This window comes from Silene latifolia, chromosome X, assembly GCF_048544455.1.
Source record: "Silene latifolia isolate original U9 population chromosome X, ASM4854445v1, whole genome shotgun sequence".
Classification (NCBI taxonomy): Eukaryota; Viridiplantae; Streptophyta; class Magnoliopsida; order Caryophyllales; family Caryophyllaceae; genus Silene; species Silene latifolia.
The window spans coordinates 84265311-84284330 of record NC_133537.1 but is presented as its reverse complement, the minus strand read 5'-3'; positions in this window follow the sequence as shown (position 1 = coordinate 84284330).

Here is a 19020-nt window from a genome sequence, read left to right as displayed (position 1 = left end):
GACGGGCGGATTGATGGCAAAGACGAGCGGATTGTGGCGTGGTTGGACGGGCGTCTTGATGGCAAAGTCGCTCGGATTTCTGAAGTGTTGGACGGGCGTCTTGCTTGGTTGGACGGGCGGATTGGGTTCCAGCCTTCTTTTCTTCCTTTCTTCTTCTCTTCTTCTAATAATCCTCCGGGATTTAGTCGGGGATGCAAGGATTTCTTCATCATTGCCCATCTACTATAATATGTACAAAGGCCTTTTAGTCTTGTCTTCTCTTTGATGCTTGGTCATTAGATTCGATCAATTTAGCTCTATTTTGCCATGAAAATGCAAGGTTTGCACTCCTCTCCTACCAAGGAAATAAAACCTCAAAGAATATGCAAAACAAAGGACTAAAGATAGTAAATGACCCAAATATGCACTAAAAACTAAAGGAACGAGGCTAATTCGGGGACTAAATGTGCTCAAATAATGGTCACATCAAATATCCCCAAACCGAACCTTTGCTCGACCCGAGTAAAGAGGTGACAAAACTAGGACCCTTATTTAAACTATCCTACTAATATAGCCGACATGAGACAATTAGCGGGTCTCACTCCGCCCCTTCAACTCACAACAAGACAACCATGAGGTAGGATGCCTTCTTGCAAGGCAAGGTGGGTCTTGCCAAAATGGCGACACATCCAAACATTAAAGCACACAAAATCAAGTAATGGATGCATCTACAAAAGAATAGACACTTTCCTCATCTAAGTGGCGAAAATTATCTACAAGGGAAGCAATTCAAGGGTACACACTCCTTCATAGATGCAATTTCTTCAAACTACTAAGCCTAGAAGGATACCAATAAATCACCTCCAAGTTGTGTCAAGCTAGGGTACCTTTGTCCTCAATCGTTAAATGCTTTTGTCAAGAATAGACTCCCTATGGTGTTAAAAACACTGGAGGATCGCGGAATTCCCCTTCTTGCCTAGACAAGAAGAAGGGTCGTCCCCTCTCTACCATGCACAAAAATGGATACGATGGATAAAGGGATCGATAGTATTTGAGTTTCATTTGGGAGTTTGCTTTTGTTGTTTGTTTTTCCCCCCAATTTCTTGTGGCATATAACATTTGAGAACACTTTCTTTTTGCCATTTCTTTTGATTTTTGGCATTTCAATACTTGACAACTTTCAACTTTTGCATTTTCTTTTGAACATTTTCAAAGTCACCCCAATTAGTAACGAGGGTGCCTTATTTTTGAAGCATGGGAGTTTTCATTTTTGTTACTCCTCTTTTCTTTTTGATGCAATTGCAAACTTTTTTCTTTTCTTTTCTTTTCTTTTCATTTCTTGAACTCAAATTTTGAACAATTTCTTTTTGTGCCCATTCCCTTTGATGACAAAATGTGGTAGAACATGGATGAAGGATGGTTGCATGGTTTCAAGGGTCACCTTGGAATAAACGGTAGCCAAGGAGTTATCACACCACAAGGTATTCTTGACTAGGCCTTAATCCATGGGTCAAAGGATACTAGCATGACACATCCTAGGGTGTTTAAGTATTCTAACAAGCAAAGTCTTAAGAAGAAAAAGCATCTACTAGGGCCTTATATACACTTGTCAAGCTTCCCAAGTAGACGGTTTCACAAAATTTTTCTAACATGCAAACTATATGCCATGATGCAACTAACATTTATACATCCTAATGCATATGATTCTACCAACTAGTATGCCATAGTCATTAACATAAAGAGGAAAAAGGAGATTGGAAAGATCATACCATGCGGTCTTCAATATCCTCATGTCTCGGATGTGGCGTAGTCAATCAATGTGAATAAGGATGAACAAACACAATATATACAAGACAATATATACAAGACTACACTATAAAGGAAATGAACATGTTTTTGAATTTTTTCAATTTTTCAATTTTTATGGCTTTTCGAAGTTTTTGATTATTTTTGGATTTTTAAATAAAAGTCAAGTTAGAATTTCCCATCCCCACACTAGTATGGGCATTGTCCTCAATGGCCAATACGATATGAAATTATACAAGCATGATGCATGATTTCTAAACTAAATGCAAACAATACTAAGCTACACTACATGATGCATTGGTTTTTATTATGGCGGAGAGCGTAAATTAAATTACCTCCCGATGCATATGCATGGACTTCCCCAAACCAAAATAGACATTATTTCTAACGTCTTGAATTTCGGGGTAGTTCATGCACATGGAATGCAATGAATGAAACTACAAATTGTCATTTTGGATTTTACATGTGGGAACAATAAAAAGAACACCTTAATGAAGCCAAGGTGTTAGTCCTCCATGTTTCTAGGACTCCTCAAAACAAATATGGTACAAGTTATCAAAACATCAAATTCTTTTCATGAAAATTGAAAATAAAGAGAGAGGATAAGGAAACTTCACTTAAGCTTTTGATGGGTGCCTCATGCCCGCTCCATCTAGCTATGAAGAGATCTCTAGAGATCGCCATCATCCCCCTATAGGTCACTATCCCAAACTTCTTTGGATACATCACTTGCATTAAAGTCCATGAACTCATCTTCCTCGCTATTGAGCTCCACCGTATCCCCACCCCAAGATTTATCACTCCCTTCGCCTTCTTGCCCATTTGCTCCTTCATTTGCTTTTTCCGAGTTTGGGAAGAGAATGTCCATTTGGGCCCAAGAGGGAAACATCCCCTCCTCGCTAATCTTTCCTTGTTGAACCAAATTGTGGAATTGAGGGTAAAGAGCATAGTAGCTATCCACGGCGGCTTCATATTTTCGCAAATGCATGTTAGGGTGATTGTATGGTTGGTATTGAAAAGGGTAGGGAGGTATCTTGATCTTTTCATTTTGTTGTTGTGGCTCTTGTTATTGTTGGGGATTTGGTGGTGGTGGTGCTTGACTTGCTTGGGCTGGGTTTGCGGGGATGAGGTATGACGGGATCGGAGAGAGAGGACCCCTCCTTGGTGAAATTCTTGGTAGACCATTCATTGGCAAGTTGATTGGGTTACTCCCTTTTGTTATCCATTTGATTCTCTTATCGACCCCCTCGAGGGTTATCCAATGATGTTGCACAAGAAGGAGTTCCTTATTTATCCTTGTATTCCCGAAAAGTGGAGTGTACTCATTGTTCTCGTTGAATTTTGGATTGAAATGCTTTGCAATCCTTGTAATGAGCCCTCCATTGACGATATGTTTCATCCCATCGTCATCTCCGTTTCTAAACTTAGCCCACTTCTCAAGTAGTACGAGAGGCGCATTAAAATGGTATCCACCCCTTCCTTGGATTTTGAGATACGATTCCATGAACACAAGATCGAGTTCATTCACAATTGCCGGGTCCCAGTTTGCAAGGATGGTGCCGGAAAGGAACCGGTAGGTGAGTCTTAAAATAGGGTTTTGAATGTGGAAAGCTAGACACTCCTTAATGTACATGAAATATCGGCTGGTCATGGCCCTCCATAGGGGTGCAACACTATATTTTTTCGGTTTTGATGTCCGGGTAGGCGAGACATCAAGGCCAAGCACGTTAGCAAATTCCACTAGAGTCATCATTCTCGAAACACTTTCCAACCTAAATTCTATACAAATAGTTTTGTTCAAGGTTGTGATTTTCAAGAAGCTTAAAAATTCAAGAACAAGGGATCGGTAGGTTTGCTCGTGCATGTAAAATAAGGTAGAGAGACCAAACAATTCAAAAAGGACTTCCATTTGATGGTAAATCCCAAGCTTCCTTAAAGTTCTATGGCATAAAAACTTGGTAGGGAGAATGTTCTTACCAAGAAGTAGGTGAAAAACGAGCCTTTGCACATCATTTACGAATTCAACATTAGAGAAGTCATCAAGCTTGGTAAGATCCACAATTTCTTCATGTTCCCTTCTTAGAGTGTTGAGATGAGAAGTAGAAGAACTTTCCCTCACTCTAGGTCTTCTTCTATCCCTAAATAGAGATCCTCTTGGTCCCATTCTTTGATTGTAGAGTTGAAATTTTTGATTTGTTGAAGTATGGAGATGCTTTTTGTGGATTGAATGTTGCTTTTGAATCTTTTGAAACCCTAGAAATTGGGGTTTTTATTTTTGTTGAGTGAAAGAGTGCTTGGGATATGTTTTGGAGTCATAAGAGAGTGGGTTTTTATAATACAAGAGGAAGGAAGGATGATGTGTCACAAATTGTGTGGTGAGGAGAAATAAAATTGTGAAAACCGGGAATAAAGGCCGCAGAGAGACGAGCGGATTCGACCTTAGGACGCTCGGGTTCCTTTGTTTTGGGACGAGCAGATTCCTGGGAAGACGCTCGGATTCTCTTACAGCGGATTTTTCCAAAATTTGAAGCAGCCAAAACGAGCGGATATTGGTTAAGACGAGCGTCTTTACAGAAGCTTGGACGAGCGGATTTTCGAGGAGACGCTCGGATTTCGTTACAGAAGAAATCCTAAAATCTTGCAGCACAAAGGACGAGCGGAATTTCAAAGAGACGGGCGTCTGAAGGAATACGAGCGGATTGCCTCCCGAGACGCTCGGATTCTGGATCAGGATAAAATATCTGTATGTCAGCTCCTTCGCACGAGCGGATTCTTTGACGGCCGCTCGGATTCCTATTTGGACGGTCGTCTGCCTCTCTGGACGAGCGGATTCTCCTCATTTTTCCTTTACTCCAATAAAAAGCTTCCCCACACTTGAAAACTAGTTCCTTCCTTCATCAAAAATAATTAGTGACCCTCCCTCACTTACTCTCATGGAAAGAATTATGTTTATGATAAAAGGAATGCAATAAAGTTAAAAATACAAGTTAGAAGGGTTAGTATATTTACAAGTGGTGGTTTAGGGAGGACTCCACCAAACTCTCCCTTTGACGATTTCTTCAAGGATGAGGACGCCCGAGGTAGGTGACCTCGACCTCTCCAATAAATGCTCCCTCATAATATGGCTTAAATCTTTGGCCATTGACCTTGAATTTGCTTCCATCTTCCTCTTTGATTTCAAAGTCTCCATACTTTCCAACCTCGGTGATCACATAGGGACCCATCCATCTAAAGTTCAACTTCCCGGGAAAGAGTCGATATCGGGAATTGAATAGAAGGACTTTATCTCCTTTGTGCAAGGCTTTTTGCTTGATCCTCTTGTCATGAAGCAACTTTGTCCTATCCTTGTAGATCTTGGCATTCTCATAAGATTGTAGTCGGAATTCTTCCAACTCTTGAATTTGTATCATCCTCCTTTGACCACTTAATTTGAGATTAAGGTTAAGAGCTCTGATTGCCTAAAAAGCTTTGTACTCTAATTCAATTGGCAACTGCCATGCTTTTCCATAAACAAGCTTGTAAGGAGAGGCTTCTATGGGAGTCTTATAGGCCGTCCTATAATCCCAAAGAGCGTCATCAAGCTTTGTACTCCAATCCTTTCGGGTCTTGTTGACAACTTTCTCAAGAATTTGCTTGATCTCTCTATTTGAAACTTCAACTTGGCCGCTTGTTTGAGGGTGGTATCCCAAACCGGTTCTATGTTGAACACCATATTTGGTCAAAAGGGATGCGAGCTTCTTCTCGTGAAAATGTGTTCCTCCATCACTTATGATTACTCTAGGGACTCCGAATCTTGGGAAGATTATCTTCTTGAAGAGCTTAGTGACCGTCTTTGCATCATTGGTTGGGGTGGAAATTGCCTCCACCCACTTTGAGACGTAGTCTACGGCCACAAGGATATATTTGTTTCCCTTGGATGTCACGAACGGTCCTTGGTAGTCGATCCCCCAAACGTCGAAGATCTCCACCTCTAGTATGCCCCTTTGTGGCATTTCATTACTCCAGAAGATATTCCCCGTCCTTTGACAAGCATCACAATGAAGGATGAATTCCCTTATATCTTGGAACATCGTAGGCCAATAGAAGCCCGATTGAAGAATTTTTGCAATGGTTCTCCTTGCTCCATGGTGCCCACCGTAAGGTGATGAGTGGCATCCTTCCAAGATTCCTTGAACTTCCCATTGAGGGATGCACCTCCGGTAGAGCCCATCACTACACTCCTTGTAAAGATTTGGGTCATCCCAAAAGTACCTCTTTACTTCGAATAAGAACCTCTTCCTTTGGTTGTAATTTAAGTTCGGAGGGAGTACTCTTCCAACGATATAGTTGGCATAGTCGGCAAACCATGGGGTGATATGCCTTTCAAGTTGTGTTTAAATGGCCATTAAGATATCGTCGGGAAATGAGTCATTGATCGGCGTTTCTCCTTGTTCATCGTGAAACCGGATCCTTGACAAGTGATCCACCACTACGTTCTCGGCTCCTTTCTTGTCTCTTATTTCTAAGTCGAATTCTTGAAGAAGCAAAATCCATCTCAAAAACCTTGGTTTTGCCTCTTTCTTTATTAAGAGATGTCGGAGAGCACGGTGATCCGAAAAGACAATCACCTTGGATCCAAGTAAGTAGGAATGGAATTTGTCCAAAGCATAGACAATGGCAAGAAGCTCTTTCTCGGTGGTATCATAGTTCACTTGGGAGGGATCAAGAGTCTTGCTTATATAGTAGATAGCATGTAGAGCTCTCCCTACCCGTTGGCCAAGAACCGCTCCAACGGCGTAGTTACTAGCATCACACATAATCTCGAATGGTAGTTCCCAATTTGGAGGTTGAATGCTCGGTGCCGAGATTAGTGCTTCCTTAATTCTATTAAAGGCTTAAACACACTCATCAGTGAAATGGAATTGGGCATCTTTAAGTAAGAGTTGAGTGAGGGGTTTCGCTATTTTTGAGAAATCTTTTATGAAACGGCGATAGAAACCCGCGTGACCGAGAAAACTTCTCACCCCTCTAACATTCACGTGAGGTGAGAGTTTCTCTATCACCTCAACCTTAGCTTTATCGACCTCAATGCCCTAATCCGAGATTAAATGACCCAAAACAATTCCTTCATTGACCATGAAGTGACACTTTTCCCAGTTTAAAACAAGACTAACATCTTCACACTTTTGCAATAAAAGGGAGAGATTATGCAAACATGAGTCAAAGTCTTTTCCATAAATGCTAAAATCATCCATAAAAACTTCCATTATGGTCTCTATGTAATCGGAGAAGACGCTCATCATGCATCTTTTAAAAGTGGCGGGGGCATTACACAAGCAAAAAAGCATCGTCCTATATGCAAAAGTACCATAAGGGCATGTGAAGGTGGTCTTGTGTTGGTCATCCGGGTATATAGGGATTTGAAAGAATCCCGAATACCCGTCAAGGTAGCAAAAGAACTTGTTGGAGGCTAACCTCTCAAGCATTTGGTCAATGAATGGTAGGGGAAATGATCCTTTCTTGTTGCGGAATTCAATTTTCGATAGTCAATGCACGTACGCCAACCAGTGATCTTCCTTGTGGGTATTAGCTCATTCTTTTCATTTGTCACTACCGTGGTACCTCCTTTCTTAGGTACCACTTGAACGGGGCTAACCCACAAAGAGTCCGATATGGGATATATGATTCCCGCATCAAGTAATTTCATAACCTCTCCTTTGACAACTTCTTGCATGTGGGGGTTTAATCTCCTTTGAGACTGAATGGTAGGTCTATCGTCCTCCTCTAGATGAATTCTATGCATACAAAAGTTTGGACTTATCCCCTTAAAGTCATCTATACTATAACCTATAGCCTTTTCATGTTGTTTCAACACATCAAGCAATTTTCCCAATTGGTTTTCATCAAGTTTGTCATTAACAATCACGGGTTTGGTCTTAGATTCATCAAGGTAAGCATATTTCAAATTTTGGGGAAGGGGTTTTAAAGTTGGAATTTGTACCTCACTTTCCTCCTTTGAAGGTTCATTGAGAACTTGCTCCATTTCCATTAGACACTACATTCTCATGGCATGTTCAACTTGTTCCTCAAGCTCATCAATCTCGTCATACTCAAATTCCATGACAAATTCTTCTTGCTCTTCGGCTTGTAAGATGTCTTCTAGTATTGATTGATCATGTTCTATAGGTTGATATGCTTCCACAAGGATGTTATGCACTAATTCGGATTGCTCATGAGTAAGTTCTTTGTTAGATAGAGCGGCCTCAAAAAGATCTACCTCTAACTCCCAATGCATATTTTTGGCCTCACTTGCTTACAAGGCTTCCAATGCTTGCATGGGGTCTTTGAAGAAAGGTATACTTAAGTGGTCGTCAACAAAACAATCTATAATATCCATCTTGCAAAATTTCGAACAACTTGAAAACAATTAGAACAATCCTTGAGGAGTTTTACTTCCCTAAGGCAAAGAAAGACACAACTAATAACAATCTAAGAAAATCAAATCAAGTTAACACCGTCCCCGGCAACGGCGCCATTTTTGGTCGGACTCACTTGTCGTTAGGAGCACCTAGACCAAAACAATATTTATAACTTCACAAACAACTCTACTATTAGTAAAGAGGCAAGTAAAGGTCGGATCCCAAGGGACGGGTATTGATGTAGGATTTTCGATTGAAAGTAGCGGTGTCTAGGGGTGTCACGATTTGGGTTGAGATGAGAAGATCACTAAACTAAATAGCAATAAAAGTAAACAAGCAAGATGATTAAAATGAGATGTAAACAATTGATTAAAAGCACTAGGGTGTCATGGGCTCATAGGGGATTCATGGGAATTGATCATACAAACATATTCTCAAATTATAAGCAAGCAATTATTGTTGTGATGGATTGAGTTGGTTTATATCTTACAACCCTAGGAAGGTTTGGGTCCCGGAGCCGAATCGATTAGATTGTACAACACCTAAAAGTCGACTTAATCTTCCCTACTCAACTATATGCATGGTCTAATGAGACTCGAGTTGGTTTATATCTTACAAGTCTCATTAAAAAGGTAAGTGATGGGTAAAAAATGCAAGGATTCATAGGCTCGTATTTCATCAAACATAACATGTGCATAAGTTGAGATCACAACAAGCAAGCAAATAAATTATGAAAACATATTAAATTAAGCATGAATCATCCCCCATGTTGGTTTCCCCTAATTACCCATTAACCCTAGTTAAGGAAACTACTCACTCATTATCAAGTTTAACATGTTAACAAGGTTGTCAGTCACATTAACAAAGCAAAATATGATGAATAAATGAAGATGATTAACAATAATTAAAAAGGGATTAAGAGAACTATACCTACTAATGATTCCCAAAATAAAGCAAAGAATATTAGAAGTACTTGATGAATGATTGGAAGGTTGTCAATCTCCCAATAATAACCCAAATAATCTTCAATTACCCAAAATAAAAGATGAACAAAAGAGAAATTAAGGAAATGAGATCTGTATTAAGACTTGATTAGAAGTTTTTTACAAGATTAAGAAGATATTAGAATGATATAAACTACACTAAAGATTGATAAGAAGAACATGATCATCTAATTAGACTAATGGGGTATTTATAGTGAGGATTAGGTACACAAATTAGGGTTTACTAAGGGATTAAATGACGATTAAGTCCTTGAGGAATCGCTCCTCTCAGAAAAGATGCGAGTCTCCTTTTTGTCGGTCTTTCATAAATATGTGCATCTTTCATGGAGGGGAGAAGAGGACGTGTGGGCCTGTAAGAGAATCCGAGCGTCCAAGGTGTCGGGACGGGCGGATTTCGTGGTGGCTGGACGGGCGGATTGATGGGCTGGACGGGCGGATTGATGGCAATGACGAGCGGATTGTGGCGTGGTTGGACGGGCGTCTTCATGGCAAAGAAGCTCGGATTCCTGAAGTGTTGGACGGGCGTCTTGCCTGGTTGGACGGGCGGATTGGGTTCCAGCCTTCTTTTCTTTTTTTCTTCCTCTCTTCTTCCAATAATCCTCCGGGTTTTAGTCGGGAATGCAAGGATTTCTTCATCATTGCCCATCTACTATAATATGTACAAAGGCCTTCTAGTCTTGTCTTCTCTTTGATGCTTGGTCAATAGATTCGATCAATTTAGCTCTATTTTGCCATGAAAATGCAAGGTTTGCACTCCTTTCCTACCAAGGAAATAAAACCTCAAAGAATATGAAAAAAAAAAGGACTAAAGATAGTAAATGACCCAAATATGCACTAAAAAGCATAGGAACGAGGCTAATTCGGGGACTAAATGTGCTCAAATAATGGTCACATCAGCAACGACAGCCCAGACGGCCATCGTTTTCGACTGTCCAAATAGACCACACAACCCTTCATTCTGACTAGCCAAAACAGCCATGAAGTACCTGCAAAGCTAAGTCAAAACAGCCAATTTACACAGTTATACCATCCTAATAATAGTCATTTTTACGTCCCAATACAGCACCACAAACACATATCTTTGTGTAGTCTAAACATAACCACCTGCCAGACATTCAAGCTAACTAAATATAGAGCATACTAATAAAAAAGCAAGTCACTCTAGCCTTTTAAGTTCATTCCTGAACAAGAGATACATGCATAACAACTGAAACATAGAAGACATATGTTCAATAAAAATGGATGCACCTTATAATTCGCTAATATATATGGTCAACTAGGTGCTCATAATAATGATTTGTAAGATAATCACAGAGACTGCGTTAACCCAATTTATAGAACATACTGGCCACCGAGTATCGTCCAAAGCAGCTCAAACGACCCACATTTACGGTTCCAAAACCGCACCAAAATAGTTCCAAAACAGCTTGATGTGGCAATGCGATGTCGTTGGGTCACATCCAATCAAACACATTTATATTCTCAACAAACAACTAGTTAGTGGTTAAGTCGAGGTCGATTCATGGGACGGTGTGCTTTGGGTTCTAAGTCTATCTATCTCAATTTATGCTAGTGTCACAATTTGTTTAGGTTTGTAGTTGTGTTTTAAGACTAATAAAAGCAATAAAGTATAACAAACAATAAAGGAAGGATGTAAACAAATGGCTAAAAGTGCTAGGATATCATGGGGTCATAGGGGATTCATGGTGTTGATCATACAAACATGTTTACAAAGTTGCAAGCAATTAATGTTGTGGAGGAACCGAGTTGGTTTATGTCTTACGGTTCATAGGAAGAGTTGGGTCCCGGAGCCGAATCGATTAGATTGTACAACACCTACAAGTCGACTTACTTTCCTCCTATTCAACTTCTATGCATGGTTTAACAAGACTCGAGTTGGTTTATATCTTACAAGTCAAGTTGAGTAGATAAGAGATGGTTGTAAATGCAAGGATTCATAGGCTTAGCATTTCATCAAACATAACATGTGCATAAAGTTGACATCACAACAAGCAAGCAAATTGATTATGAAAACATATTAGATTAAGCATGAATCAATCCCATGTTGGTTTCCCCTAATTACCCATTAATCCTAGCTAAAGAACTACTCACTCATTATCAAGTTTAACATGTTAATAAGGGTGTCAATCATCACAACAAGTATAAACATGATAATAGAATGAAGAAATGAACAATAAAGATTAAAGAATAAAGGAATTATACCAACTTAAGATGATCCAAATAATAAAGCAAAGAATAATAGAAGAACTTGATGATTGATGGAAGGTTGTCAATCTCCCAATAATAACCCAATAATCTTCAATTACCCAATAATAAACTTGAATAATAAACTTGAACAATAATTATGGAAAGATTAATGTGTAATTTGTGGAAAGATTAAAGAGTAATCTATTCTAATCTACTCCTAATCTAATCTAAGGAAGAATTTTTCTAGCTAAAAAGATGTCTCAAAGGATTATTACAAATGGGGTATTTATAGTGGAAATTAGGTGGATGCATTAGGGTTAACTAAGGGCTAAACAAGTAATTACACTTTTGAGATTTGAGCAGGGAGAAGCCGGTATTTCTTGAAGGAAGGGCGTCTTTCTTTGAGGCTGGAAGAAGACGAAAATGCGCTGGGCTGGAATCCGGGCGGATTAAGGTCGGGACGGGCGGATTCTGGCGATGGAATCCGGGCGGATTAAGGAGAATCCGGGCGGATTGTGGAGGTGGGATCCGAGCGTCTTGCTGGAAAGCCGCACGGATTCTGCGCAGAATGAGGAGGACGGCGATTTGAGAAGAATCCGCTCGGGTTGGTCTTCAGTTTACGTTTTCTTTTCTATTCTTCCCTTTCCTTCACTTCCATTTTATTCTTGTAGGCTTGGTCTTTAGTTCTTGCTTCCTCCTCATACTGATCCATCAAATGTCGTCAAATAGCTTCCGAATATGCACGAAAGACGGGAATTTCCGCCTTATTCTCTTCTTTCCTACAAAACATATAGAATACGATAGAAAAGCAAATAGGAAGGTTTTGACGGATAAAATGGCCAAAGAATGCTATAATAGTATGCAAAATGGGCTCAATTAGGGGACTAAATGTGCGCAAATAATGGTCACATCAAATATCCCCAAACTGAACCTTTACTCGTCTCAAGTAAAGAGGTGACTAAAACTAGACCTTTATTTAAACTAACCTAATAACATAACCGATATGAGACAATTAGCGGGTCTCACTCCACCCCTTCAACTCACAACAAGACAACCATGAGGTAGGACGCCTTCTTGCAAGGCAAGGTGGGTCTTGCCAAAATGGCGACACATCCAATCATTAAGCACACAAAATCAAGTAATTGATGCATCTACAAAAGAATAGCCACTTTCCTCATCTAAGTGGCGGAAATTATCTATAAGGGAAGCAATTCAAGGGTACACACTCCTTCATAGATACAATTTCTTCAAACTACTAAGCCTAGAAGGATACCAATAAATCACCTCCAAGTTGTGTCAAGCTAGGGTACCTTTATCCTCAATCGTTAAATGCTTTTGTCAAGAGTAGAATCCCTATGGCGTTAGAAACACTGGAGGATCGCGGAATTCCCCCTCTTGCCTAGACAAGAAGAAGGATCGTCCCCTCTCTACCATGCACAAAAATGGATATGATGGAAAAGGGATCGATAGTATTTGAGTTTCATTTTGGGAGTTTGCTTTCATTGTTGTTTTTCCCCCCAATTTCTTGTGGCATATAACATTTGAGAACACTTTCTTTTTGCCATTTCTTTTTGATTTTTGGCATTTCAACACTTGACAACTTTCAACTTTTCTTTGCATTTCTTTTTGAACATTTTCAAAGTCACCCCATATGTAGGGAGGGTGCCTTATTTTTGAAGCTTTAGGAGTCTATTTTTGCTCCTCTTTTCTTTTGATGCATTTTGCAAACTTTCTTTCACTTTTCATTTCATTGAACTCAAATTGATTTCTTTTTGTGCCCATTCCCTTTGATGAAAAAATGTATGGTAGAACATGGATGAATGATGGATGCATGGTTTCAAGGGTCACCTTGGAATAAACGGTAGCCAAGGAGTTATCACACCACAAGGTACTCTTGACTAGGCCTTAATCCATGGGTCAAAGGATACTAGCATGACACATCCTAGGGTGTTTTACAAGTATTCTAACAAGCAAAGTCTTAAGAATAAAAAGCATCTACTAGGGCCTATATACACTTTTCAAGTTTCCCAAGTAGACGGTTTCGCAAAATTTTTCTAACATGCAACTACATGCCATGATGCAACTAACATATAAACATCATAATGCATATGATTCTACCAACTAATATGCCAAATAAACTAAATGCAATCCTAAATTCACATTGTTTTTACCGCATCAATCAAAATAAAGCCACATAGTCATTAACATAAAGAGGAAAAAGGAGATTGGAAAGATCATACCATGCGGTCTTCAATATCCTCATGTCTCGGATGTGGCGTAGTCAATCAATGTGAATAAGTATGAACAAACACAATATATACAATAATATATACATGACTACACTACAAAGGAAATGAACTTGTTTTTGGATTTTAAAATTTTTCAAATTTTTATGGGTTTTGTTTTTATGAAATTAAAAGACATATTTTTAGGATTTTTCAAAATTTTTCAATTTTTATCATTTTTTGGAATATAAATTCCCATCCCCCACTTTATTTTGGACATTGTCCTCAATGTACATGTAGGAGTAGGAATAAAAAGGAAATACATGTTTTTGGATTTGATTTTATGGAAATTGAAGTACAAATGCAATGATATGATATGAATGAATGCATGCTCTAACTAAATGCAATTCTATATGACATATATAACAAGTGAATGCAATCTAAACTATACTATATGATGCATGATATATGCTTAAGTCACCTATGATCAAACCTCCCCAAACCGATTTAAACACTATTTCTAGTGTAGAAATGAATAGGTTTGGCCATTAGTAACTAAGCATGAATTCTAGTCTACATGCAATTATCTATATGAATTATATTACAATGCAACTATACTATATGGACTACTTATTCAAATGCAATATGGAATATAATACAAATGCATGCAAAAGCTACACTAAATGCAATGTATATACAAAAGAGAGGGGGAAAGATGGTTATCATACAAATGGAGGTGGTGAGGTAGGCCACTTTCACTCGTCATCCTCATCTTGATCATAGCCATAACGATGAGAACTCCCGGCTTGATCATACCCGATTGCTTGACCCCAATACCCTCCTTGGTCAAATTCTCCTCCTTGCCCCGAGTACCCTCCACCTTGGCTAGAATGCCCTCCGTCGCCTTGACCCCAAGCTTGGTTCCCTTGATTAGGGAACAAGAGTTCCGGTTGTGCCCAAGAGGGCAAAGGGCCATTAGGGTCAACATACCCTTGTTGAGCCATGTTATAGTATTGGGGATAGAGAGCCAAGTAGTTGTCTTCCCTCCCTTCATGTACCCCTAGGTCCACTCTTTTCATGAGCGCCATCAAATCATTAATACTCGGGTTATTGGGGATTGTCGGCCTAAATTCGGTATACGGAGTAGAGTATGGCGGGATAGGTACATAGGAAGGCGGGCGAATAGGCCTTCCCGGTCCTCCACGAGGTATTTGGCGGTGTGGTTCTTCCCTTTGAGGGGGATTGTCAAGAATTTAGATATCAAGGAGGTAGCTTGGTGGAGGCGCAATCTTGGGTCAATGCCCGGTATCTTCCATCCTTCAAGGATCATTGAAGTGCATCCCTTGGTGTGCCACTCTACACTCCCATCTCGAGTGTAGTTACACCATCGGTGACTGTGGAAGATGGTGTGTTCATCAATCAAAGTCCTCCCCTCAAGAGGAACATAAGTTCCTCGGGCATTGAACCCGGGACAAAGGTGGTGGGCCAAAATGGTAATTAGACCTCCCATCACGAAGGTCTTGAGTTGGGTGGTCCCTTGAGCAAAATCATGGAACCTAGTAAGTATCTCAAGTGGCGTATTAAAGTTATAACGCCTCACCGCTCGAACATTCAAATAGGACTCAAGAAAAGTTAAGTCGATGAGAGTACACCTATCTTGTTCGTACCTCCCATTGATGCAACCGGCTACAAAGCGCTCGGTGAATCGAATCACCGGATGTTGGATGGCAAAGGTATAGCAACGCTTTATATGGGTAAAATTCCTCCCGGAGATAGCCTTCCAAAGAAGGTCCACACCAAAATTATCGGGCTTTTCGGTATAGTTGGTGGGTACTTCAACATCGAAAACATAGGCGAATTCCTCAAGCGAAAGACAATGGTCTAGGTTGCATAACCTGAACTCCATGCCCACATTGGTGTGGGTATTAGTCACAATGCGAAGGCTACTCAAGAATTCAAGGGTGAGACTAAGGTAAGTCTCTTCATGGGCATGGAAAAGTTTCCCAATGCCAAGGCCATTAAAGAACATCTCGGTAGGGTACCTTATCTTAAGGATTTCCAACACCCTAGTATCTACAAATTGAGTGGGTTCGTACTTCTTACCTAGTAGCTTGACAAAGTTTTTGCGCTGGTCATCGGATTCAAAGAGCACCTCTTGAAAGTGGTCGAGTTATTCAATTCCTCCCCTTATTAAGGGTTGGGAGCTCCTTGGTAGCACTATCTCTCGCGGCGTTGAAGAGGTTGATACCTTGCGCTTCTTCCCGAATGATTCAACCAATTTCTTAGCCTTTCCCTTGGTGTTCATCAATGGTGCCATTTTGGTGATGGGAGTGTTTTTGAGGATGGGAGGGTGATTTTGAGGGTTGAGATGAGTGTTTTTAGGGTTTGATAAGGTGAGGAAATGAGGGAGAAAGGGGGTGATTATATAGAAGAAAGAGGGGATCCGAACGGATAAGGGTGGGTCAAATCCGTTTTATCCGAGAGAACTGGGCAATCCGAGCGGATTTCCATCGGGACGGGCGGATTGTGAGAGAATAAGACGGGCGTCTTCGCTTGAATCCGCACGGATTTTAACACAGCAGTTTTCCTTGGCCGAGAGGTGGGAAAAGTCGGGCGTCTTGCGTCTGGGACGTGCGTCTTGGTCGGGTCGGGCGTCTTGCGCAGAATCCGCACGTATTCTGGCGCACCACAAAAATCTTGTTTCTGGGTGACATACGGGACGGGCGTCCCGTGAAGAAGACGGACGTATTGTCCAAGACGGACGGTTTTGATCGAATCCGCACGGATTCTTCTACAGCTTTAACTATTCCTTCGCCGTGGGCCCTGGTCGGGCGTCTTGCTCTCGATCCGGGCGTCTTCTGCTCCTTTCCTTCTTTTTCTTTCTTTTTCGTGAAATAATACACCCTTTTCACTGATTTTCTCTTTTTCCTTATCTTTTTCTGAAATTTGCTCATGAAACATGTAAGATGACTCTCTCTCTCCTCTCTCATGCAAGAAATTAAATGCAAATGCAATAATGTACAATTTTATACAAAGTGAAGGGTCCAAGTAATTTCGTACAAGTGGTGGTTTGAGATAGGACTCCACCAAACTAGTTCAATTTTGTAAAAATTCTTATCCATAGAGCTCAAGGCTCTTAATAAAAGATCAAAAGCTTGTGAACAAGCTCCAAATAAGCGCAAGTATGGGTTGCTCAATTTGAATATGAAATTTGACCAAGGAAGCTTGTAGAATGTTCTTTCCCTTGCTTTGTCCTTAGCATTAGAGCTTTCCCGATGCTTCAAATAGATAAGCCCATGATTCTTGTCAAAACTAGGCATGAAGTGTGGTTCATTTTCATCCGTAGACTTCCACTTACCAACTTCTTCTTCGATTTTGGTGATGATGATAGCATTTTGATTTTTCAATCCTTCCAAGGTAGAAGGAGGATTTTCATAACACTGATGATCGGATACTTTGGGGGTTGAGATTGTGGGTGCCAAATCTTCACAAGTAGCCTCACGAGCAATTTTCTCTTTGAGCTTTTTCATCAAGTAGCTCTTGTACGAAACTTTGGCCTTTTGAAGAAGGTCTATCATATCCTCTTCAATGATCATTGGCTCCATGATAGGTGTCAAGTAATCTTCATGAGGAATAAAGGAAGGACGTCCTTCTTCATGATAGGGTATCTCAAATGTCTCAAGGATAGGCTCTTCAAGCAAGGTGATATTATGAGTCCATCCGTTAGGTTCATCATCATTGTTGCTATCTTCATATGAATCATAAGTGGGGGCTTCATGCAACTTTTTCTCTAACAACCCAATATTCACACTAAAGGACACACCCTCATACTCACAAAGGTTAAGAGTGTTTCGCTTACTCAACCTCATGTCTTCATCATCAAATACCACACTTTCATACTCACAAGAGCCCAAAGAGGTTGGCTCTTTCCATTTCTCATTTTCCATATCAAAGGTTACTACTTCAAATTCGCATTTGTGCTCAATGTCCAAGGAATGGTGGGGAGTGGTTGCTTGGGACTCTTTTAATTGGGCAATTTGAATTTCCAATTCCTTTCTTTGGACGACAATGCCTTGAAGAACATCATCCCTTCTTTCGTTCTCTTCTAGCATTTGTTTGAAGAAGTTTTGTTGATCTCCTATCATTTGGAAAATCACTCTTTGCATGGGTTCATTTTCTTGTTGTGGGTAGGTGTGAGAGTGGTGATTTTGGCGGGAAAGGTTGGGGTAGTAGTTAGGATTTTCATTGTACGAATAATAAGGTAGGTTTGTGTTGACTTGCTCCTCAAACTCCCCATACCCATAGTCATACTCAAAGAATCTACCACATACTCCTTGACACATGTCTTGAGTCATCATAACTAAGACAAGGAGATAACTACAAGCATGGAAACTACACGAAAATGGTAAGAACAATCCTCGAGGAACAAGTTCCTCAAGGTGAAAGCAAAATCAAAATAGACAAACAAGTAAGAACTTAATCACATAGCACCATCCCCGGCAACGGCGCCATTTTGATGTGGCAATGCGATGTCGTTGGGTCACATCCAATCAAACACATTTATATTCTCAACAAACAATTAGTTAGTGGTTAAGTCGAGGTCGATCCATGGGACGGTGTGCTTTGGGTTCTAAGTCTATCTATCTCAATTTATGCTAGTGTCACAATTTGTTTAGGTTTGTAGTTGTGTTTTAAGACTAATAAAAGCAATAAAGTATAACAAACAATAAAGGAAGGATGTAAACAAATGGCTAAAAGTGCTAGGATATCATGGGGTCATAGGGGATTCATGGTGTTGATCATACAAACATGTTTACAAAGTTGCAAGCAATTAATGTTGTGGAGGAACCGAGTTGGTTTATGTCTTACGGTTTATAGGAAGAGTTGGGTCCCGGAGCCGAATCGATTAGATTGTACAACACCTACAAGTCGACTTACTTTCCTCCTATTCAACTTCTATGCATGGTTTAACAAGACTCGAGTTGGTTTATATCTTACAAGTCAAGTTGAGTAGATAAGAGATGGTTGTAAATGCAAGGATTCATAGGCTTAGCATTTCATCAAACATAACATGTGCATAAAGTTGACATCACAACAAGCAAGCAAATTGATTATGAAAACATATTAGATTAAGCATGAATCAATCCCATGTTGGTTTCCCCTAATTACCCATTAATCCTAGCTAAAGAACTACTCACTCATTATCAAGTTTAACATGTTAATAAGGGTGTCAATCATCACAACAAGTATAAACATGATAATAGAATGAAGAAATGAACAATAAAGATTAAAGAGTAAAGGAATTATACCAACTTAAGATGATCCAAATAATAAAGCAAAGAATAATAGAAGAACTTGATGATTGATGGAAGGTTGTCAATCTCCCAATAATAACCCAAT